General features: G+C 40.3%; 1 protein-coding gene across 2 annotated transcripts in view; it reads right to left on the bottom strand.

Moving 5' to 3' along the window:
* Atg4c (autophagy related 4C cysteine peptidase) overlaps positions 1-3616 on the bottom strand; it is a 72239-nt gene extending 68623 nt beyond the window's left edge. Inside the window, exon 1 of one of the 2 annotated variants that reach the window (XM_036177856.1) lies at positions 3263-3616. The gene's annotated coding sequence lies outside the window, so the exon portion shown is untranslated. Of the gene's footprint in view, positions 1-3102; positions 3242-3262 lie in introns of those variants that run through there. The other variant, XM_036177857.1, reaches the window with a different exon arrangement.
* Positions 3617-24123: the final 20507 nt, after the last annotated feature.

Here is a 24123-nt window from a genome sequence, read left to right as displayed (position 1 = left end):
GAATCTACAAGTCCCCTACCTGTTCTACTTCCTTCAAACCTGACAACGAGCCATCTGCTCCCTAGGCTACCAGCCCATGCCCACCACTCAAGAGCAAACACATGCCAAGGGCGCCTTCACTAACCGCTTCACATTCCTTCCATTCTTGAGGTAATGGCTCAGGATCTCTGCAACCCATCACTTCAGTCTGAGCTCTGGCCCTCATTCAGTCAAAAGGGTTTTTTCTTCCAGTGCGGGCACTGTATACCTGCTAAGTGGGTGACAACTGACGACACAGGAAACAGGCCACTAGTGTCTTTCTACTCTGGCCTCCATAATTTAGCTTCAGGAATCTCTTCACTTTGTACTTCCGCCTGGAACTGTGCTCCTCCCAATTTCCACTGAAGGAAATCCCTACCCACCATTGAAGATACAGATGAGATCTCGTCTGGGGTGACAGATGATAGGTAGACGATAAATACATATAAATAGGTAGATGGGTGGATAGATCGATGATAAGTATAGATGGAAAGATATAAAATAGACAAATGGATAAATAGAAAGACAGACAGACAGATATAAAATGGCTGCTTTGCACATATTTACTGAACTAATGCTTTTTATGCATTCCAAGATTTAAAAAAAAAAAAATCTTTGCCCCTTTAGTGCATTAGGAAGCACCAAAAAGAACTATAGCTGGGTGGTGGTGGCGCACACCTTTAATCCCAGCACTGAGGAGGCACAGCCAGGCGGATCTCTGTGAGTTCGAGGCCAGCCTGGGCTACCAAGTGAGTTCCAGGAAAAGGCGCAAAGCTGCACAGAGAAACCCTGTCTCAAAAACCCAAAAAAAAAAAAAAAAAAAGAACTGAACTTAAACTCTGTTTTACTTTCTTCATATGCAAAATATCAATAATAATAGCTCACTGAGGTCAATAATGTGGAAATAATGCTTTGAAATTATATAGTACGAAGATGCCTCCTGAGGCAGGGTGTGCTGATCAATAAATGTCACGATTTCATTAAACAGTACAAATCCAATGAATGCCTAGTAAATGAACAAACTCTCAGGAAAAAGTCAACTGGAAACTCAAAACTCTCAGAAAAAAATATATAAAACATATGTAGTTATGTGGCTTCTTACCTATTTTCTAATAAATAATTCCATGAATGAATTAATTCTGAAAGTAAAAATGTTGGGTTTTGTTTATTTGAAGAGGTCATATTTTTTTGGTTGGGTAGTTTAGGGTTTATTGTTTGTTTTGTTGTGTTTTTGAGACATTCTCACTCTATGGCCCAAGCTGACCTAGAACAAATTTATGTATCCTAGCCTGGCCTCAGTCAGACTCATGGAACTCCTCCTGCATCAGCCTCTCAAGTGCCGGAATTACAGGAATGTATCAATTCTAAAATATTATGTGTGTGTAATCTTAAACATAACTAAAAACACTTCAGATTAATTAAGAATATTTCCAACTTAGAAGGGTAGGTTTTAATTTTATTGATAGTTATAGATTGTGTAACTTAAAAAAGAATAACATTGGATACACACCTGTTTGTGTCCCAGCACTCTGGACACTGAGACAAGAAAACAGAGTTGGAGCCAGCCTAGGCTACATGATGAGACAGTATTTAAAAAAGAAAAAAAAACTAGCTAGGCGGTGGTGGCGCACGCCTTTAATCCCAGCACTCGGGAGGCAGAGCCAGGCGAATCTCTGTGAGTTGGAGGCCAGCCTGGTCTACCAAGTGAGTTCCAGGAAAGGCGCAAAGCTACACAGAGAAACCCTGTGTAGCTTTGGGGGGGGGGGGGGGATGGCGGGGGGACTATCTATCAGAAACACTGTAACACAAGAATTAGAAGGGAGCTGCAAAAGTCACTTAAATTGCAGGGAAAATAACTATCCATATACCATTAGCAAGCAGTAATACAAAAAATGTTGATCAAAGCTATCAGACTACTTAGAACAAACAAAGTTCAAAGCAGTTTCACAAAACATTTTTCAGTGTATATCCAGCCTGGAGAGTTAGCTTGGGGGTTAAGAGCAGTGGTTATTCTTGTAGAGGACCTCAGTTGGGTTCCCAGCACCCACATGGTGGCTCACAACCATCTGTAACTCCAGTTCCAGGAGATCTGATGCCCTCTTCTGACATCAGAAACAGACACATGTAGAAAAACACACAAAAATAAAAAATAAAAAAGATTCTTTTAAAATATATATGCATCCCATTTTTTAGAAACAGCATCAATTAAGTGGCCTCTAACCTCTTTTTGCTAAATTATACCATCCCTCACATTGCCCAATTTTTAACTTCAGTTTTCAAATTCTATGGCAGATGAACCAGTCAATTAGCTACTGACATTGGACTACTTAACACTCTTCCCTGTTTGGGCTTTATAATTCTAAACTCAGAAAATACAGAGACTTTACATTTCAAAGCCTTTCCAACCCCTCTGGGTACTTCCAAAGACCCATAAAGACTCATTATCTAGTTACAAATCACAAGCAGCAGGCAGGAAGGATAGCTCCTTTGTGTCTATCTGCTATCAGCTGACACAAAACCAATCCAAAATGCCACAGGAATGTCAAGTCAAAAAAGATAAACAAACAGAAGAAAATCCCCACCTAAGTAATTCAAATATTAAAAAGCCATAAGGCGGTATAGTCTTAACTCCGAGGTAGCACTTCCCCATGTGGAAAAGTAATCAATAAATAACAAAAAGTAAGACAAAGAAACCCTGAGAAACATAAACTCACGCAAAGGTATGCTGAGCTGACCCCTGCGACATCTGTCATCGCACAGATGATAATATCCTGAGTTTCCAACTTCAAAAACCCTCAGATGTGGGTGGGCATGTGAAAGTGAGCAAAAGCCAAACTAGTGAAGTCAGCATCATTAGTACAGCCAGAGTAGAGTGGTACAGACACCCCCAAAGAGGCAACGGGGCTACAGATGGGCAGACTGAGATCTAACATTTCCCACACACGCTTTTTTGTTTGTTTGTTTTAAATGGAAAGAAACTGGGGCAGTGAGACCAGGAAGAGCCAATGGGATGAGGCAGCTAGGAATAAAACAGCTCCGGGTCTGGTCAAGAAGGACAGAACCGCTGGCCACTGAAAGGCTTACAGTTCAAACGGCGAGGGAGAATTCGAAGATGACCCGCACAAGGAAGAATCGGAAGAAGCTCCAACACCCTCCAGGAACCCAGACAGTTGGCCAGGGTCTGCACCAAGGGCAGGGCCCCGCAGAACCGGCCATTCGGAGACTACAAACACCAAACTCCAACCTTATCCACTCCGTCAGCCTCAAGCCGACCCCTCGGCAGCGACACGGGACTGGATAACTGCACAGCGGCGCAGGAGTCCCCACACCAGGATACGCTCCGGCTCCAGCAGCGGCGCCTAGCAGCGCGTACGCACCGCGGGACGTACGGGACAGGGCCCCGTGCGGCCACCGTAGCACCGGACGCCGTTGCCTCCGCAGGCCGCGATCTTGCAGGCAGATTTGTCCCGGGCCCTTAGCTCCTGGGCTTCAAGCATAGAGCCCAGAGTCGTGAATCTGTGAGTGGCAGCCTCGTGTTAGGGTTTACAGCTGTTCCCTGCAGCTGTAACTACAGTATCTAAGCTACCAGCTGCCACGCACCGTGAGTGTTGCGGCCTCAGGACTACAACATCCAGCATGCACAGCTCTGGGTCCTTACGACCAAACCTTCTTGGATAAAAATACTTAAGTCTCCCTACACCAAGGCAAACTGGTTAGGGGTGCTGATTACATCTTGGTGGAGTATCTAGGGACGTGTGCATTCAGTTTTCACATTCAGATTCTCATCAAGGATTGAAGTACAGGACCCGCCTTTAAGAAATGTGGAGAGAAATACTAAATAATGACAAAATGTAATTCTACTAATATATCGTTTTCAGTAACTGTTGAAGCAATGCATAAGAAATAAGAGTAGAAACCAGAAGGGGGAAAAAAAAAAAAAAAGACAGCAGCCCCTGCTACCCTGCAGTTGAACCACTAGAGAATGAAAGCCTTCTGGAATACAAAATATGTTCTAATTTTAACTGTGTTTCATGATTAGAATTCAGGGGTGTTTTAAGACAGACTGGAAATTCCGCCAGGCTGGCCGGGAACTTGTGATCTTTTCTCAAACACTGGAGAAAATATCTTTATTGTTATTCTCATGCAAACATCTACCTAGAATTTTTAGAGTGATTTATTCACCATTCACATGGGACAGCCAATTAATCAGTGGAGGGGTATGGCAAGACAAGTGGAAGATTTGTTAGCATAGATAACGAAGTATCTGCTCCCTTATCTACTTGGATAGTTTGTTTCGATATGCCGAACACTTTCTGACCACTTAGAGAAGGTAACACGTATCTCACAAGCTGTCCCAAGCCCTTTTATAACTTCTCTAAGGACTTGTATGAGGATTTTCTAAAGGAACAGAACTGATAGTCCAGGATGTAGTCCAGGTAGTTCAACGACGGCTGTCTCACACTGGAAAGGCGACTAGTAGTTACTAAATCCATGAGGCTAAAGGTCTCAGAAATCCCAGTCTGGCGCTGGAGTCCTGGAAGATTCCTGGAGGTCTGTCTTCGTTTGAATCCCAAAGAAGTTGGATTTAGTACTGGCCGCAACAGGATAGATGAACTGGTCAGAGAAACTAGTACCAAGTGGGCATGAAGCAGTTTCCTTCTTCCGTGTCTTTTTATCTCGGCCACCAGAAGTCGTGGCCCAGTTGTACAGAGGGTCTTCCTACTTCAAATAATCTGTTTAAGAAAATTCCTCACTAGAGTGCCCAACAGCTTTAGCCTGAATTAATTCCAGATGTAGTCAAATTGACCACCAAGATTAGCAATCACATTATTATTGCCAGAATGACTACATTTTGGCATACTATATTAACAAGCCATAAGAATCAGTGCTTGGATTTGTATGATAACTATACAAAATTATGGTATGTATATGTACACTGCAAGCATAGGCTTTCTGTAGATTTATAGTTAAACTTTAATTGGTTAGAAAAGGAAATGAGAATGCCTTTCGTTTTTGCAGTTTCACAGGAGTCACAGAGGGACTTCATATTCTCTAACACTGGCATGGAATCAGCTACCATATAAACTGCTTTCCAACTCCAGTGTGCTAAATTATGCAGTAGAAGCAAGTAAATATTTAAAATCGATGATCATGAAAAACAGTCTGCTGCTTCTCATACACATGCACCAAACTGGGACTGCAGTGGGAGAGAATTTCGTGATTTGATGGGAATGTTGATGAACTATATATAGTTAGGAGAAGTGGGATTCATTGGGGTAACACTAAGTTGCATCCACTTCACAGTAATTTTAAGGAAGCTTGTAAATATGTTGCATTTCTGGAAGACATACTTCTAAAGCAGTTTCAATGATCAGTTGTGTAAATGAACGCAGAGGAGAGGTTAAAAGGGACATAATTTATGTAACAGACTGCTTTTTAGAGATTCTTAGAGCTGCAACGTTCAGCAGAAGTCTCTCCTGCAAATATCTTCATCTTCTTCAGCCTGTTGCCGTATACATAAGAGTAAAAACTGGACAGACTGCTCATTTTGGTTCAGCAGATCAGGGACAAAGCACTATTAGCCGTTCCTGAAGCAGGGGTAGTTTTGTTAATTAGGAGAAATTTCAAGGGGAAAGGACAGAGATGAGAGCTTCAGCTTTTAGAAAGCTTTAAAAAAAACATGTAACCAAATAATCACTTAAATATTTGTTAAATTGTAATTCTTTATTAGCTGATCTACCTTCTAAAAGGCAAGAACTGTCTTGTGAACATCTCTGTCCCTCAGACTCTAAACACTATACTTTGTACCAGCCAAGTAGTTCTCAGAGTTTCTTGGTGTACAGAGGTGCCAGAGGCACCACAGCATCCTTTTTATTCTTGCTACTAACTCCTTTGTTAATTTGAGGGTTTTGTTGTTGTTATTTTGTTTGGGGACAGGGTTTCTTGTAGCCCAGGATGGTCTCCACCTCACAAAATGGCAGAGAATGACTTTGAACTTCTGCCTCTGAATCCCAAGTAGTTTTAATGTAAGATGTTTCATTTGATCCATATATCTAGATGCCTATTTTATGCTTTATTTTTTATATAGGTCTTGCTAAGTTGCTAAGGCCTTGAACTTACTTTGTAGCCCAGGCAGGCCTGCTGCTTGTGATCTGCCCACCTCAGCATCCCAAGTAGCTGGGATTACAAACCTATTACCAGGACCAAGTTTAATGTAACATTAGTTTTTTTGTTTTGTTTCGGGGGGGGGGGGGGGGTTGTTGCTTTGTTTGTTTGTTTGTTTGTTTGTTTGTTTGTTTGTTTGTTTGAGACAGGGTCTTAATGTATAGCCCTGACTAATCTGATACTCGAAGAAACCTGCCTGCCTCGGCCTCCCAAATGCCTGGATTAAAAGTGTGTACCACCATACCTGGTTAATATAGGTTATTTCTAATGTCCATGCTTTTTTAAAAAATTAGTAATCCAAGTTATATAATAAAATAATAAATATAACTGGAATATTTTATTAATCAGAACACCACGTTTAATAACCATGAAAGAGCAATTTACAGTAGCTAGGATTGCTCATTTGATAAAGTACCTGCCATGCATGTCGGCTCCTATGCAGGAGCAGGGAGGGGCAGCTAGGTAGCTCCCTGGAGCTCAGAAAACCTCAATGAATGAATGAGCTCCAAGTTCAGTGGGAGCTCTGGCCTCCACATGCATACACACCCCTGTGAATACATACATGCGCGCGCGCACACACAAATATTCTAGCATCTGCAAAACACACATCCCTCCCACAAGATCCCAAATAAATCACACTTAAAGCCTTAACAATTTTTTTTAAATCAACTAATTTTTTGTATCTTATCAGATCGTATTTGAATAAAACTAGAAACAGTTTGTGAAACTACAGAAAATCTGCAAACACATAGAGATTGAACAATACACATTTAAATGATTGGTAGGTCATTGGATAAGTCAAGGAAGACAATGAGAAGTTCTTAGAGTCAAACAAAAAGACACCGTGACAAGCCCCTGGGGTACAGAGAAGGCAGTTCTATGAGGTTTTATAGCTATGGATAGATTTGAAATCATGAACCCAGCATGATGGTACATGCCCTGTAATCCCAGCACTTGGAAGGCTGAAACAGAAGGCACCTAAGTGTGGGACCAACCTGGGCTCCATAAAGAGACCCTGTTTCAAAACAACAATATCAAGGATGTCTCAGATAAATAACCTCATGTCCCACCTCGAGATTCTAGACTCTTGAGAATAAGCCAGATACAAAATTAGGAGAAAATGATAAAAATCTGGGTTGAAATAAATAAAGTGAGGACAAAAAGAGCAAAAGATTTCTGAAAGGGAGATTTGGTTATTTTAGAAGATGAGGAACTTAGAATGAAAGACATAAATCCATAAAATTAAAGAAAGGGGCTGAAGTCTATAATAAGATTAAAGCAGCAACAAAAACCCACAAACAACACTGCAAGAACAGATGGATTTTACATATTCTTTCTTTACATTTACTTATTTGTGTGTGTCTGTGTGTCTGTCTGTGTCTGTGTGTCTGTATCTGTGTCTATGTGGTTAAATACATGGTCATGGTTCAACTTGCAAGCGTCAGTCCTCTCCTTGCACTGTGTGGTTCTGGGACAAGCTTGGGTCTTCAGGCGTGGCAGCATGCACCCTTACCTGCTGAGTCTTCTCGACAGTCCAACATTAAATAGATTTACTGTTGTATTCTACTGTACCTTTAAAGATCTAACTCCAATGCCCATCAAACTATTCCATAAAATAGAAAGGAAAGAAATGCTTCTAAACTACTTCTATGAAGCCAATATTACCTCAATACCAAAACCAGAGATAGCAAAAACAAAAGTATAGACTAATTTTCCTTTTTTTTTGAGCTGAGGATCGAACCCAGGGCCTTGCGCTTACTAGGCAAGCGCTCTACCACTGAGCTAAATCCGACTAATTTTCCTAATGAATGTAAGTCTTCAACAAAATACAAACCAAATTCAATAATATAGTGAAAAAGCATAACTATGATTAAGTCAGTTTTGAAAGACAAATTGCTAAACAGTCTTATTAATAATAATAATAATAAAAAACCCAGAGCCAGATATTGGGGTAAAAACCTGAGAGATCAGCAAAGCAGAAAGCAGCCAACCACATTCTTACCACTGGAAATCTTCAGCCAAAGAGACCTACTTCCTGTATACCCACGCCTTATCCCTTTCTCTTCTGCATTTCACTTCCTCTCTCTGCCCAGCTACGTAACTTCCTGTCGGTCTGTACAGACCTCCATGGTTAGTGCTGGGATTAAAGGCATGTGTCACCATGCCTGGGTCTGTTCCCAGTGTTGCCTTGAACTCACAGAGATCCAAATGAATCTCTGCCTCCCAAATGCTAGGATTAAAGGCATCTGCTACCATTGCATGATTTCTATGTTTAATATAGTGGCTGGCTTTTTCCTTTGATCCTGAGATAAGCTTTATTAAGGTGCACAATATATTGGGGGATACAATATATCACCACATTTCCCTTTTTTGTCTAAAATAAAAAATAAAAAAGATAACTAATATAAGAAAAACTATATACAATAAGTACAATAACTATATACAATACATACAAGAAATAAATACATCAACAATGTCTAGTCCATTTTCATTTGATAAATTCAGAGAAAATATTCCATTATCTATCTTATTTTTGTGAATACAAAGGATTGTATTTAATTTACCTACTATCCTAATTTGATGTCTTTCAAATTTATACACTTAACACCTCTTTAGTGAGTTTCTTTTCTGAATTTCCTAGCAAGGAATCTATAACTATCTAAGCTTCAACTCCCCCAAAAACCCGAGAAGGAAATAATATTACCTAGCAAAACAGAAGTGCAAACAAGCCACTTCCAAATATGTGAGTTATGATAGAAACAGCTGGCTGCCTGGACAGTCACCCGAGGTTTCTCTGCAACATTGGGGCATCATCTTTGGCCTACAGGCTTAGCATATCTGACAGACTCATCTGTGAAGCAGAATTTTCTAAAGAGCCTTCCTATCTTGTCTTGGCAAAGATCAGCAAGACATTCTATTGTGTCCTGCTTGTTCATCTTGGACAGCATACTGTCAGCAGTCGATGCCAAGGCACTTTCTTGCCCAGTGGCTAACTTTTGCCACAATGAAAGTAAACTTCATATGGAGTTTCTTCAATGCCCATCATTTTCTCTGAAGTATATTGGTGCTGCCGGGAGCAAACATATTTCATAGTCATAAAAAAAGAAAAAAAACTGTTATTAAAACATCTTAAATGCCATATTCTGCAGATCTCTGAAGTGTTTGAATATGGCCTGTCCATCTAAAATATACCTCTGCTTGACCTTGAAAACATACCTAATATGATTACAAGTTTGATTATAATGACTAACTGCTAACTTACATTTCTTTATATCCTAAATAGTTGGTAATAACTTTCAAGGATTAGCAATTTGCATTACATTGTTAAATTAACAGTATAGGTATAATACCTTGAACAAGATTAGAAATATATGTACAGTATTTTCTAACAAAATCAATCTCAAATTTGTATCAATATACAAAATTTGTTATACAGTATACAAAAATCCAATCCAATCTAAAAATATTTAAAACTAGTAATTGACTTCTAAAAGTAGATTCAATAATCTACCCTTTTTACCTTATAATATCCATATTCTTTCTTTTCTTTCTTTTCAGAGTAAATTCAATAATCTACCTTTTATTTATCATCTCTATGGGTTTTTTTTAGAGCAGATTTAATAATATACCTCTATCTATATCCTCTTTTTTTAAAACAAGAATCCTGAATCTGATTTTCTTTAACTTTTTCCCTAACCATTAAAAATTAGAAACTTGTAGCCAACCATCCTAAACAATGACAATTATTCATAATCCATTGAAAGAACCACCCACCCCACCTCTGGGGAATGTGGGCATCATGTTCTTAAAACTACTTCCTGCTGTTTGGGATCGAGGGCATCTTTAGGGGATCCTAAAAAGAAAATTTTGGGGTTAATTGTCAAGTTCTGGGAGAGGTAGTTGAATCATTTGTTGTCTAGTCTCTGCATAATGTGAAAATGCAGGACTTGTCTCAAGTCCTTGATCAAGTTGTCTGTGAGGCTGGATCATCTCAGCTAGCCATCTCAAAATTGTCCTGAGCAGTTTGTAGTCCAAAGCTGATCTTTGGGTGGTGTTTGTCAGCCTAGTGGTATTATCATTGTCCTGATAGAATCAATGTTATGGGGCCCCATCATCTTTTAGGAGACTTCAAATTTGCTGTTAGGTGTGGTCATGATTCTCTGCAGAAAACTGATAGAGACTCAAACACGAAAACATGTACAGGCAGCCAGATGAAGCCTTTTTTCTAGAATTAGTACTGTATATGATCATTAATATCATAAGAAAAGTTTAAAATATATGTATAAAGCTTATAAATTTTGATATAAAATTCATACCTTAAGAAAAATTTTAAAGAATCAAAATAGAACCAAAGAATTATGAGATTAGCGGCAATAGAATAGTCCCTTAATTGTTTGGTTTTCTTCTGTCCCATATCAGATGGCTCTTCTGACATGATACAGAGATTTTACATTTTCCTTTTAACAAACATGCTTGAGTTTAGAGAAGGAGAAAGCCACATTCCAACTCCAAAGCCAGCTTTAATTTTTAACTGAACTGGAACTACATAAAGACCATTTGTGTTGTTAAGTGTCTGTAGAGAACAGCAGAAACAAACATTTAGGAAGACTTATGGAAAAAACATTTTTGTTGTTGTTGTTGTTTTTTTCAAGGCAGGGTTTCTCTGTGTAGTTTTGGTGCCTGTACTGGATCTCACTCTGTAGACCAGGCTGGCCTCAAACTCACAGTGATCTGCCTGGCTCTGCCTCTTAAGTGCTGGGATTAAAGGCACGCACCACCACCACCCAGCCTGAAGACTTAAGAAATTTTATATGTGATAAACCAGTAGACCAATTTACTCTTTTTCTTGGGACATTTTTTCTGGATGATTTGTCCTTTTTCTTCAGATGTCTCATTTGTCCAGTGTTCTTCAGATTCCTTAGCCTTCATTCTCCTGAAAGACAAAAACAAAAACCCTTCTCCAACCCTAACTTTGGGGAGATTCCCTTTTGGCAAGTTATATCTGATTAAATTAAAAGCATTTGTTAGTTGTATAAATTAATTTAAATTGAATGATCTTGCTGGTTGATGAACTATCTTCCAATTAAGAGATCTCTCTTGTTCAAATCAAATCTTTATCAATTTTGATGGTATCCATACCTTTTCTTCTCCTGTAGAAACAAAAGCAAAACGTCATCCCCAACATAATACACATCCTATAATACACAATACATTCCATTCTGAGGTCAGCACATCCTTGACGTATATAGGCTGATTTAACTCTGTAGCTTTTTCTATTATCCAATGTCTCTCTATAGCGTTCTTCCTTTCTCACTAGCACTGAGAAAATTCAAAGTTAATAGAGCATTATGTAATCTATTGCTGGGGGTTTTGTTACCCCTTTCTGTTTATTTAGGATATCCTTTAGAGTTTGATTTGATCTTTCTATGACTGCTTGGCCTGCAGGATTGTGTGGTATATCTGTAATATGCTTTATATTGTAATAAGCAAAAAACTGTTTCATTTTACCAGAGAGATATGCTGAAGCATTGTCAGTTTTAATTTGTGCAGGTATACCCATGATGGCCATAATTTCTAGCAAATGCGTGATTACAGAATCAGCCTTTTCAGAACTCAGAGCAGTTGCCCACTGAAATCCTGAATAGGTATCAATCGTACATATTTCAATTTTCCAAATTCTGCAAAGTGAAACACTGCTGTGGATGATTGATTGACAATAAAGTGCTGATTGGCCAGTAGCCAGGCAGGAAGTATAGGCGGGACAAAGAGAGAGGAGAATTCTGGGAAGTGGAAGACTGAGGCAGGAGACGCTGCCAGCCGTCACCATGAGAAACATGATGTAAGATACCAGTAAGCCATGAGCCATGTAGCAAGATGTAGATTGATAGAAATGGGTTAATTTAAGATATAAGAACTAGATAGCAAGTAGCCTGGCACAGCCATATGGTTTATAAGTAATGTAAGTCTCTGTGTGTTTGATTGGGTCTGAGTGGCTGTGGGACTGGCGGGTGAGAGAGATTTGTCCTGACTGTGGGCCAGGCAGGACCAGGAAAACTTCAGCTACAAAACACATCCATCTGCCAGATTTCATTCCTCTGAGTATCATTTGGGTTACATCCTGCTGGTGGTGAGTAAATCCTTACTATTGACATGATGGTTTTTATGAAATTCTGAGGCCTCCAGAACATTTTCTATCAAGAGTTTATTGATCTCTTCATTACCTTGTGCTAGAGGGCCAGGCAGACCCATATGGGATCAGATGTGAGTTATATATAAGGGATGATTCCTATTCCTGACTATATCTTGTAATTGAATAAATAACAAACCTAATTCTGACTCATCAGGGATAAATTCTGCAGTCTCAATATGTAAGACCACTCTTTCAGCATACTGAGAATCAGTAACTATGTTGAGAGGTTCTGAAAAAATCCATTAATACCATCAGAATAGCATATAAATCTGATTTTGGACCAACTTATATGGACTTTGAACCACTTTACTTAAATTTTCTGATTTGTAATTTACCTTTCCTTGTTTATTTGTATCTGTATAAAATGTAAGGACTCCAGATATTGGTGTTTCTCATATAGTGTGAGGCAGGATCCTACCAGCTCTCTTTATAAGTTGAATTCTATCACTTTTGGAATATTTGCTGTTAATCTCTCCCAAAAGATTACTGCAAGCTCTTTGACAAGGTTCACTTCTGCCCATAATTTGTCAATGTCATCCTTAGTTAAAGGTACTACAGTTTCTGCTGGGTCTATTCCTGCTAATTGACAAAGTCTCAATTTTCCTTTTAATCAACTCAGAGATCTTTTTCAGATAAATTTTTAATTTTTTACTCTGTTTATTTGGTAGAAATATCCATTCCAATATAATATCTTCCCTCTGCATTAAAATTCCTGTAGGAAAATGCATAGAGGGTAAAATAACCAAAATGCATTAAGCTTTGGATCTACATGATCCAAATGTGCATCATGTATTTTCTTTTCCATCAAGGCCAATTCTCTCTCAGCTTTCAGCTGATACTTCTCTTGGACTATTTAAGTCCTTGTCACCCTCTAAGGTTTTGAACAAATTACTCAATTCATCATTTTTTACCCCAGCAACAGTCTGTAGATGGGAAATGTCTCCAAATAATCTTTGAAAGTCATTAAGAGTCCATAATCAATCTCTCCTAATTTGCACCTTTTGGGGTCTAATTTTTTTGTATACCTATTTTATATCCTAAATGATTAACAGAATCTCCTCTTTGTATCTTTTCAGGAGCAATTTGTAATCCCCAACAAGGCAAATTTTTCCTTACTTCTTCAAACATTGTTTCTAAGGTATCTGCATTTGAATCAGCTAGTAAAATATCATCCATGTAATGATAAATTATAGATTCAGGAAATTGTTTACATATTACTTCCTCTGATGCTCAGATAAACTTTATTAGAGTGCACAAAACTGAGGAGCACAATGCATCACCACATGGACCAATAGCTGTGGAGCCTCCATGGTCCTAGACTAGGTCCTCCGCATAGGTGAGACAGCTGTGTAGCTTGACTTGCTCTAGGGGCCCCTGGCAGTGGATCAGGATCCATCCCTGATGCGTGAGCCAGCTTTTTGGAACCCACTACCTTTGGTGGGATACCTTACACAGCCTTGGTTCAGAGTTGAGGCTTGGACCTGCCTCAACTGAATGTACCAGGCTCTGCTGACTCCCTATGGGAGTCCTTGCCTTGGAGGAGGTGGGAATGGGGGGTGGTTTGGGGGAAGGCTGGGGATGGGAAGAGGGAGGAGGGGGACACCTGTGGTTGGTATGTAAAATGTACAGAAATTTTCTTTTTATTTATTTTTTTTCATTTTTATTTATTTATTTATTTTTCTGTTATCGGCTTGATACAATACAAATTATTATCCTAATAGTGAAATGTTTCATTGAGGCTTGCCCAGTAATTGAGTAAAACCAAAACTTACTATAAGCCACAGTTTTCCTAGGGTACCCCTGCTGTATAGCCTCCCTGGTTCTGTGGGTTGCAGTCTGATTGTTCTTTGCTTTGTATCTAGTATCCACTTATGAGTGAGTACATACCATATTTGTCTTCCTAGGTTTGGGTTACCTTACTCAGGATGATATTTACTAGTTCCAACCATTTGCCTGCAAATTTCATGCTGTCATTGTTTTTCTCTGCTGAGTAGTACTCCATTGTGTATATGTACCACATTTTCTTAATCCATTCTTCAGTTGAGGGGCATCTAGGTTGTTTCCAGGTTCTGGCTATTACGAATAGTGCTGTTATGAACATAGTTGAGCATGTATCTTTGTGGTATGATTAAGCATTCCTTGGGTATATGCCCAAGAGTGGTATGGCTGGTCTTGAGGTAGATTGATTCCCAATTTTCTGAGAAACCAACATACTGATTTCCACAGTGGTTGTACAAGTTTGCTTTCCCACTAACCTGTGGTTGGTATGTAAAATGTACAGAACATCTCTTAATAATAAAAAAGGAAAAAATTAAATATTAAAATTCTATTTAGTTTGAGTTATTTTAATTTTCATCAACTAAAAATATATTTTGCCATTGAATTTTAAAATGATCCCCCACCTTTTTCCCTTCAATCCCACATTTAAAAATTAACTTAAGGGCTGGAGAGATGGCTCAGAGGTTAAGAGCACTGGCTGTTCTTCCAGAGGTCCTGAGTTCAATTCCCAGCAACCACATGGTGGCTCACAACCATCTGTAGTTAGATCTGGTGCCCTCTTCTGGCCTGCAGGCGTACATGCAGACAGAACATTGTATACATAATAAATTAATAAATTAATTAATTAACTTTAAAAAATTTATTCATGCTGGGTGGTGGTGGTGGTGGTGGTGACACACACCTTTAATCCCAGCATTCAGGAGGCAGAGGCAGATCTCTAAGTTTGAGGCCAGCCTGGTCTATAGAGCAAGTTCCAAGACAGCCAGGGCTACACAGAAAAATCTTTCCTTGAAAAGCAAAACAAAAAAATATTTACTTCTTTTTATTTTATATGTATATGGGTGTTTTGTCTGCATGCATGTCTGTGTACCACTTGAATGTGAAGTGCTTACAGATAGTTATAAAGCATTTAGCCATCTCTCCTGCTCCAAAAATTAACTCTTGAATACCTGCATTTCTTTTTGTTTGTTTGTTTCTTTGTTTGTCAAGACAGGGTTTCTCTGTGTAGCCCTGGCTGTCCTGGAACTCAATCTGTAGACCAGGCTGGCCTCAAACTCAAAGATCCACCTGCCTTGGCTTCCCAAGTGCTAAGATTAATGGTGTGGGCCATGACCACCTGCCTAATACCTACATTTCAGCTAGAAATGGCTGAGATAACTGTAGGCCAAGAATCATCCTGAGGGTGTTTACATACATGAATATACACACACATGCAAAAGTGTTTAAAATTAAACATGCCATGAATAGGAACTTACATGCATATAATGTGAGATTTTAAAGGTGCAATAATGAAGTGGCCCCTATGCTAACCTGTTACTTCAGGAATTCCTGGGGCAGATTTTGCCCTATAGTGTGTGTGTGTGTGTGTGTGTGTGTGTGTGTGTGTGTGTGTGTTGTTGTTGTTGTTGCCGCCCTATAGTGTGTGTGTGTGTGTGTGTGTGTGTGTGTGTGTGTGTGTGTGGTGGTGGTGGTGGTGGTGGTTTTTTTGATACAGGGTTTTGTACACAAATCTTAAAAGTTCTTATAATAAAAAAAAAAAATCTCAAGCCAGATATTGGGGTGAAAGCTGACAGATCAGAGAAATAGAACAAGCCACAGCCAACCTCACCTTGCCAACTACTCAGCTGATCTTGTTTCCATGAGTTCTCAGGCTGAAAGCAGAGCACAAAAGAAAGGACTGCGAATCCTTGCCAAGACAAGGTAGGAAGGCCCTTTAGAAAATCCTGATTCACAGAAAAGTCTGTCAGATATGCTAGGCCTGTAGGCTGAAGATGGATGCCCCAACATTGCAGAGGAATCTTGGGTGACTGTCTAGGCAGCCAGCTGTTTCTGTCATTTCTCACATTTTCTGGAAGTTGCTTGTTTGCACTACCTTCTTACTCAGTTAATATTATTTCCTTCTCAGGTCTCTGAGGGAGTTGAAGACTAGATAGTTATAGTTTTCCTTGTTAAGAAATTCAGAAAAGAAACTCACTAAAGAGGTGTAAAGTGATAAGTTTGAAGACATCAAAAGATATTTTTGGTTGGTAATACAAGTTAGGATAGATAAGGGAATATTTTCTCTGAATTTGTCAAATGTTTATGACCTGGACATTGTTAATGTAATTCTTGACTGTATGTATTGTATATATTTATTGTACTTATTGCATATAGTTTTTCTTATATTAGTTATAATCTTTTACTATTTTAGACAATAAGAGGGAAATGTGGTGATATATTTTGCACCCCAATAAAGCTTTCCTGAGGGTCAGAGGACAGTGCCAGCCACTAGATTAGACATAGAGGTCAGGCAGTGGTGGCACACACCCTTAATCCAAGCACTTGAGATCTCATGTCTTTGCTTGGGAAGGATACACCCTTTAATCCCAGGAAGTGATATGGCAGGACACAGAAAGACATATAAGAGAATTGAAACTATAGGCATGTTCTACCACACCCAGTTCATGTAGTTCTGGGTTCAATCTTAGGGATTTGCTCATACCAGGCAAGAGATTTCACAGCTCACCAGTAGTACTTTAAGATTCATTTTGTTAAACAGTTCAGGCTCATCAACTGGCTCACTTATCCAGAGGCCTGGTACAGTTCCATGGGGGTTCCTCAGCTATTGGTTCACAGTTCATGTGTTTCCGATAGTTTGGCTATTTGTCCCTGTGCTTTTTCCCATCATGGTCTCAATATCTCTTGCTCATATAATCCCCCCCTCTCTCTCTTGCCAGTTGGACTCCTGGAGCTCCACCTGGGGTTTGGCTGTGGATCTCTGCATCTGCTTCCACCAGTCACTGGATGAGAGTTCTATCATGACAGGATGCTCGACCATTCGATCACCAGAGTAGGTCAGCTCAGGGACTCTCTCCATCATTGCCAGTAGGAGGCAATGCTTAGGTAGGACCCCACAGGCAGTGGTACTGGGGCCTGTCCTTGGTGCATGAGCTGGCTTTTTTAAATTTAGGGCCTATGCTGAGACACTTTGCTCAGCCTTGGTGCAAGGAGGAGGGGACTGGACCTGCCTCAACTGAATCTACCAGGCTGGGCTGAATCCCCAGGGGAGACTTTGCCTTGAAGGAAGTGGGGGGTGGATTGAGGGGGAAGGCTAGGTGGTAGGAGGAGAGAGGACAGGGGAATCTGTGGCTGATATGTAAAATTAAATTAATTATAAAATAAAAATATTTATTTAAAAAAAGATTCATTTTGTTAAAGGCTCATTCTGGTGACCTATCGCTGCCTGGAGGGCCAGCCCCCAGCAGCTTAGGGCTCAAAGGCACAACAGAAGCTAAAGGCATTCTGGGGTCTGGGGTCTCCGTGGCTCACCTAACAAGATTCACCTATCAGGGGGTTGCCTCCTGGTGGGCTGACACCTTGAACTTCATTTGCCACCTGCTGCTCCTCTGACACAGCCACCGGCACTGGCTGAAGCAAGAGTCAGCATAGGTCAGTAATGTGTGCTATGTGATATGTATTCCTTCCCAGAAAAATCACCAATGGCTCTACACCCTTGTTCTATGTTTCAGAAAAGCCCCAACACCAAAGGGTTCCAGGTGACTCTGTGTGTAAGGTGTCCATGCTCTTTCTGGACAAGCTGCTGGGGTTCCTTCCAGCCCAGAAGCAGGGTGCATTCTTCTGGTGATATTCTCTGTGGTATTGCTGCATATCATGGAGTTGGATGCCCCTGAAGAGTCCTTGAGACCCTAGCCACGTAGACCACCTAGAATCAACCAAAAGGTCTTCTCTTCCAAGTCTGGGGGAAAGAAATCTATAACAGTATTGCTGCACAGTCATCCGATTATCAGCCCCTAACAAGCTAATCATTAAAGACGTTGTTGTGGGAGTCTTCCTGGAATAAGCACTTCAACACCAATGAGATGGGAGGAGAGGAGATGTCACCATGGACCATAGCCAGAAGAGCTCCTGAAAGGAATTGATACTGGGCCCAGGCCACAGTCTCATTTGATATCCTAAAACTACAAGGTGGGGCAGACAAACAAGCGAAACTTTTACAGAAGCATACATACGTGACCGTCAGCAGGTTGTTAAGGGCAATGACCCATGGTTGCTGTTGTTTTTCCATGTCGTTCTGTTATAGATAGCAAGTGAAGTCATGCTTGGCAAATACACAGTTCCAGCAGTGTTTTAAGTAAATCACTAAATAAATCAATAAATCAGGATCTAATAATTGGCCTTCTCTAACTTACTCTACTTCAACCTAAACCAATAAACACAAAATGGCACCTAAAAACAAATGCAGAAATTAAATACCAAGGGAATAAAACTGCCAATCAACAAGTGGACTACTGGACCAAATACAATTTCCATAAGAAGACACACAAGTATCAAATAACTAATTTTTTTTAGAGGTGCAAAATCCTTGTCAGTTGGGAAATGAAAGTTAAAACTGCTTTGTGACCCCAGTCAGAATGGCTGTCATCAAGAAATCTGACAACAAACATCAGAGAGGATGTGAGGAAAAAGGAACCTTAGTCACAGCTGTGGGGTGCAAATTAATATAGCCGCTATGGAAATCAGCCTGGAGGGTCTTCAGAAAGTTAAAACCAGAACTACCATGTGATCCAGTTTTCCCACTCCTGGGCAGATGCCCAGAGAACTCCATGTCCTACCATACAGATATTTGCACATCGGTCTTGATTACTGCTCAATTCACCATTGCAAGGAAGTGGGAGGAATTAAATGTCCATCGAAAGATGAATGGATAATGAAAACCTGCTACATTCATAAAATAGAAAATTCTAAAGAGAAACGATCCAGATACGGTGGCACATGCTTTTGATCTCGGCAGAAAAAGACAACAGAGGCCGGTTTGGTCCACACAGGGCTTTCCAGGCCAGGCAAACCTACATAGTGAGACCCCGTCAAAACAAAGAAACAGGATTGCAGGGCTGGAGAGATGGCTCTGCAATTAAAAAAAAAAAAAAAAAAAAAAAGCACAGGCTGCTCTCCCAGAGGACCTGGGACACAAACATCTGTAATACCAGTTCCGGGGGCTGCAATACCCTCTTCTGATCTCTGTGGACACCAGACATGCAAATAGTATACATACATGCCTACAAGTAAAACATTCATACATACACTAGAAATAGGATAAATGTAATAAGAAATTAAAAATAATTTAACATTTAAGAAAAGATCACAGAATAATGGATGGACTTACGTTGTACACTATTAAGTGAGGTAAATCACCTGTTCTTCATATGCAGATCCTAGCCTATAATGTATAACTGCTGTACATGGGGGGCAGTATAACACTTAGGAAGGAGAATGGGTGGCGTCAGATGATGAGGAAGGACAGAACGAAAGCACAGGACACATGAGCCATGAAAGAGGATAAACGCTAATTGAAGCCGGGCGGTGGTGGCGCACACCTTTAATCCCAGCACTCAGGAGGCAGAGCCAGGCCGATCTCTGTGAGTTCGAGGCCAGCCTGGGCTACCAAGTGAGTTCCAGGAAAGGCGCAAAGCTACACAGAGAAACCCTGTCTCGAAAAAAAACAAACAAAAAAACAAAACAAAAAGCTAATTGATTGCTGGTTTTAACTCTGTCACACATTTTTCTTTCAAAGAGACGTTCCCAAGCAAGAGTCTACATGTTATACATAGTTACTGACATATTAATGACATCTTCCTTGATGATGAGGCACAGTGCCATGCTTCCCTGGATCAAGCTTCTCCAGTAATTCTGCTCAGTCTCCTTTACTGGAGGACCTCAAGCTTAAGAACCTAGTAAATTAAACATATCCCAGCCATTGGCCAGTAGATGGCGATCCTAACTTGCTATTTGGTTTTCAGTTCCTTAGGCCTTTAAGTGCTAAAGCACTTTTTTTTTTTAAAAAAAAAAAGGGGTAGACCTATTTCTGCAGGAATTATGGAATGAGATAGCCTATATTCTAGTGAGACTTAACATCCACAGTAATAAATTCACTTATAAAGATATCTGTTCTGTCCAATACTCTGGTTTTTAAAGTTGTTATTTTTTTGTTTACTAGCAAATAAAATATGAGACTATTTTTTATCTGGAACCTGGAATTTCAATTATTCCATCTGTCATAAATAAATAAATGGTGGTGGTGGTGGTGGTGGTGGTGGTGGTGGTGGTGGTGGTGGTGGTGGTGGGTGTGCAGTGCGTGAAATCAGACTCAGGGCCTCACATGCATGGCAAGCAAATGCTCTATTACCTAGCTACATGTCCAGCTCTTGGTGTTTTGAGACAGGTTTTCACTATGTAGCCCAGGTTGCCCTTGGGTTTGGTACATAGCCCAGGCTGGCTTCAGATTTCCTCTGCCATCTTGGCTCCAACTTACAAGTTCTGGAATTACAGCCGTGTGCCACCAAACTTTTATTTTAATGTTTAATTGACAATAATTTCTCATTTCTAGGGTTTTTGTTTTGTTTTGTTTTTAGGGTTTTATTTTTGTCATCAGATTTCTTTATAATAACTTGAGACCTGGATGATTCTTGTTATTGTTTTTCTCTATATTATAAAGCTCTGTGATAATTTACAAAAACAAAACAAAACTGTGATAAACACCATGACCAAAAGCAAACTGGGAAGAAAAGGATTTATTTGGTTTATATATCCTGAATCACAGTCCACTGAGGGAAATCAAGGCAGAGACTCAAACAAGTCAGGAACCTAGAGGCAGGAATTGATACAGAGGCCATGGAGGAGTACTGCTTACTGGCTTGCTCATGTGGCTTGCTCAGACTGCTTTCTTATAGAACCCAGAACCACCAGCCCAGCATTGGCACCACCCACAATAGGCTGAGCCCTCCCACATCAATCACTAATTAAGTGCCCTATAGGCTTTCTGATAGCCCAATCTTTGGAGGCATTTTCTCAACTAAGATTCCCTCCACTCAGATGACTCTAGTTTGTGTCGAGTTAACATAAATCTAGCACACATGACCTTAAAAACCAAACAAGAAAACACGAATCAATTAGTCCAGAGAATTGTTCCTCCATCACTTTGCCTTTATTTCAGCACATGTCCCTTTGAGGCCTCCGTTAGCTTCACTGCTCACTCCTCAGATGTTGGGGGTTATACACCGCTTATCAAGCTATCTGTGGCTATAACAGATACAGCCACATCTACCAATTTATACCACAATGACTTCCTGAGAACTTCTAGGACTTATTTTTTCAGATGGTGACTCTAAGACTCTAGGCATGACTATCTTCACAGATGGATCCCATTCCAGGCCAGTCCAAGGCAAAGACCTGACTCTTCACTGGCTTTGCACACTTTTGTGCACACCCAGAAAGGGGTCTCGGGGCACAGCACAAGTCACTTGGTCCTTCACTGTCTGGAACTCTTTGGTTTTCACTGACATTTCTTCTCTACTCTCTGGTGAGTGGGGGACTGAGAGGGAGGCTCGGGGCGAATTGATCTACCAAGTTCTACCAAGAACCAGTCCCTCTAAATCCTTGGACCTCTCCACTTATTTTACAGGTGACTGTAAATCTTGAATGTCCCTTCAAACACCAAGACAAGCGTCCAGGTCCTTGTACCCCTTTCTCCAGTCTTTGGATGTGGGCTGCCTTCAGGGAGGTGGCAGAGCGTTGAGTGAGGGGCTGGGGCAATTCACACAGGGAGTCTGGACTTGGAGCCAGCAATCCCAAGAGCTGAGGAAATCGTGCTGGCTACTCAAGGTGCTGACTGGCTGGCATACCACTGAATCCGTTTCAAACTGGCTTTTGAGGAAGCAAACACCATACGAGTACAATTAGGCTACAAAGAAATACCAAAGCCAACATCACTGGAGCCTGTTAGTCAGTTCTACCATGGAATTCTTAATCCTGTGAGCCAGTAGATTCCATTTTCTGCTTAGACTGTCTGAAATTGGGTTTCTGTCCCTTGCAGCTGAGACTCCTGGTTAGCAACTCATACTGTCTGAAAAACGCAACAACCACTGTTTTCTGCTTCCAGCATTCAACACAATGTTAGTGTTATAATCTATTTGTTTATACATCTCTCTAACTAGACTATAAATCCCTTCAAAGATCATACTTTATTCATCCTATCTACACATCTATAGCAATGCAAAAATAAAGAATAAGTACTTGTTGAATTAATAAGAAAATGCAAATAATAAACTGTGCCAGGATTTTTCTATTGAGCCACCAACCAGCTCCCAAATCATGACACAGAGACTTCTTATTAGTTCTGAATGCTTGGCCTAGCTTAGGCTCATTTCTGGCTAGCTCTTTTAACTTAAATTAACCTGTTTATCTTTATCTACCTTTTGCCTCAGGGCATTTTACCTTTCTTTCTTTCTTTTTTTCTTTCTGTATGTCTTACTTTCCTGCTTCCCCAGTGTCTGGCTAACTGGCAGCAGCCTGGCTTCTGGCCCTGGGTGTTTCCCTCTCTTTCTCCCTCATTCTCTTCTTCTCCTCTCTTGAGCCTAGATTTCTCCTCTGACTTATTCTCTCTGCCTGCCAGCCCCACCTATCCCTCTCCTGCCTAGCTATTGGCCATTCAGCTCTTTATTAGACCAATCAGGTGCCTTAAGCAGGCAAGGTGAAACAAACGCAACACACCTTTACATAATTGAACAAATGCAGCAGAAACAAATGTAATAAGCCCTTACACAGTTAAAATAATATTCTGCAGTATAAATAAATATAACACACTTTCACATAGTTAAAGTAATATTCCTCCACAGCATAAACAAATACAACACATTTTTACAAAGTTAAATATTCCACAATAATAAAGAGTGCGTGGGCATAGACTTGGAGTTCACAGAATGCATAAAGTAGGAAAAATACAGTCCAAAATTGACTTTACAGACACAATATTTGGTTTCTCAGACTTCACATTTCTTCTCTTAGCCCTATAAAAATTGTAATTCAAGTTGGGCAGTTGTGGCTCATACTTTTAATCTCAGCACTTGGGAGGCAGAAGCAGGTGAATCTCTGTGAGTTCGAGGCTAGCCTGATCTACATAGCTAGCTCCAAGACAACCAAAACCCTGTCTTGAAAAAAAAATTGTATTCCAACCTAACATACTCAGATTATTCTTATTTCTCTCCCTCTCCCTCTCTTGCTGTCTGAGTTCACTGAGTTCAGAGGCAGAACAAACCTGCTGTGACTTTTCTTTGTTTCTCTTCTTTGGTTTTTCTGTTGTCGTTAAAGCTGGCTTCATCATGACCACCCATCATTTCCATTTTCCTTTGTTCTTATTACACACACACAAAAACACCTTTTGGAGTAAGAAACAGTATTCCCAGGAGCCCCCAACATGTACTTTTTTTGGTGTGTGTCTAAATTAGTCAAAAATGATTGATAAGGTCAAAGAAGAGGTAAATTCACTAAATGAATTGACAAACTGACTAAGTCAATGAACCCACTGAAGATGGTCTCACTGGGAGCCACTTCTGGAAGTGAGTCTTGATCCATGACTGAAATTAGGCAAGAGTGCTTCACAAATGAACATTTGTGAAATGGACATAAGAAGGATCAAAAATAGAATCAGGACAGCAAACATAACACCCATTAAGAAATCAACCATCAGAAGCCAGATGGTTTTGACATAAGCCCAGTGAGAGTTGGCCAAGTCCAGGGCAAGAAGTCGGGAAATTCAATGAAGTGAACAGACTTCAATCCCGCTCAGAAGGTCGGTGGATTGTGCTTGATGCTGGCTGGAAAGCTTGAAAAGTGGGGACCAGTCACAGATGACTCAAAAATGGAAGTTTTTCTCTACCAGGCTGCCTGCCATGGTTACCCCAAGTTTTTTCAAATGT

The sequence above is a fragment of the Onychomys torridus genome, chromosome 2 (assembly GCF_903995425.1).
Source record: "Onychomys torridus chromosome 2, mOncTor1.1, whole genome shotgun sequence".
NCBI lineage: Eukaryota > Metazoa > Chordata > Mammalia > Rodentia > Cricetidae > Onychomys > Onychomys torridus.
This window is presented reverse-complemented; position numbering and strand designations above follow the sequence as displayed.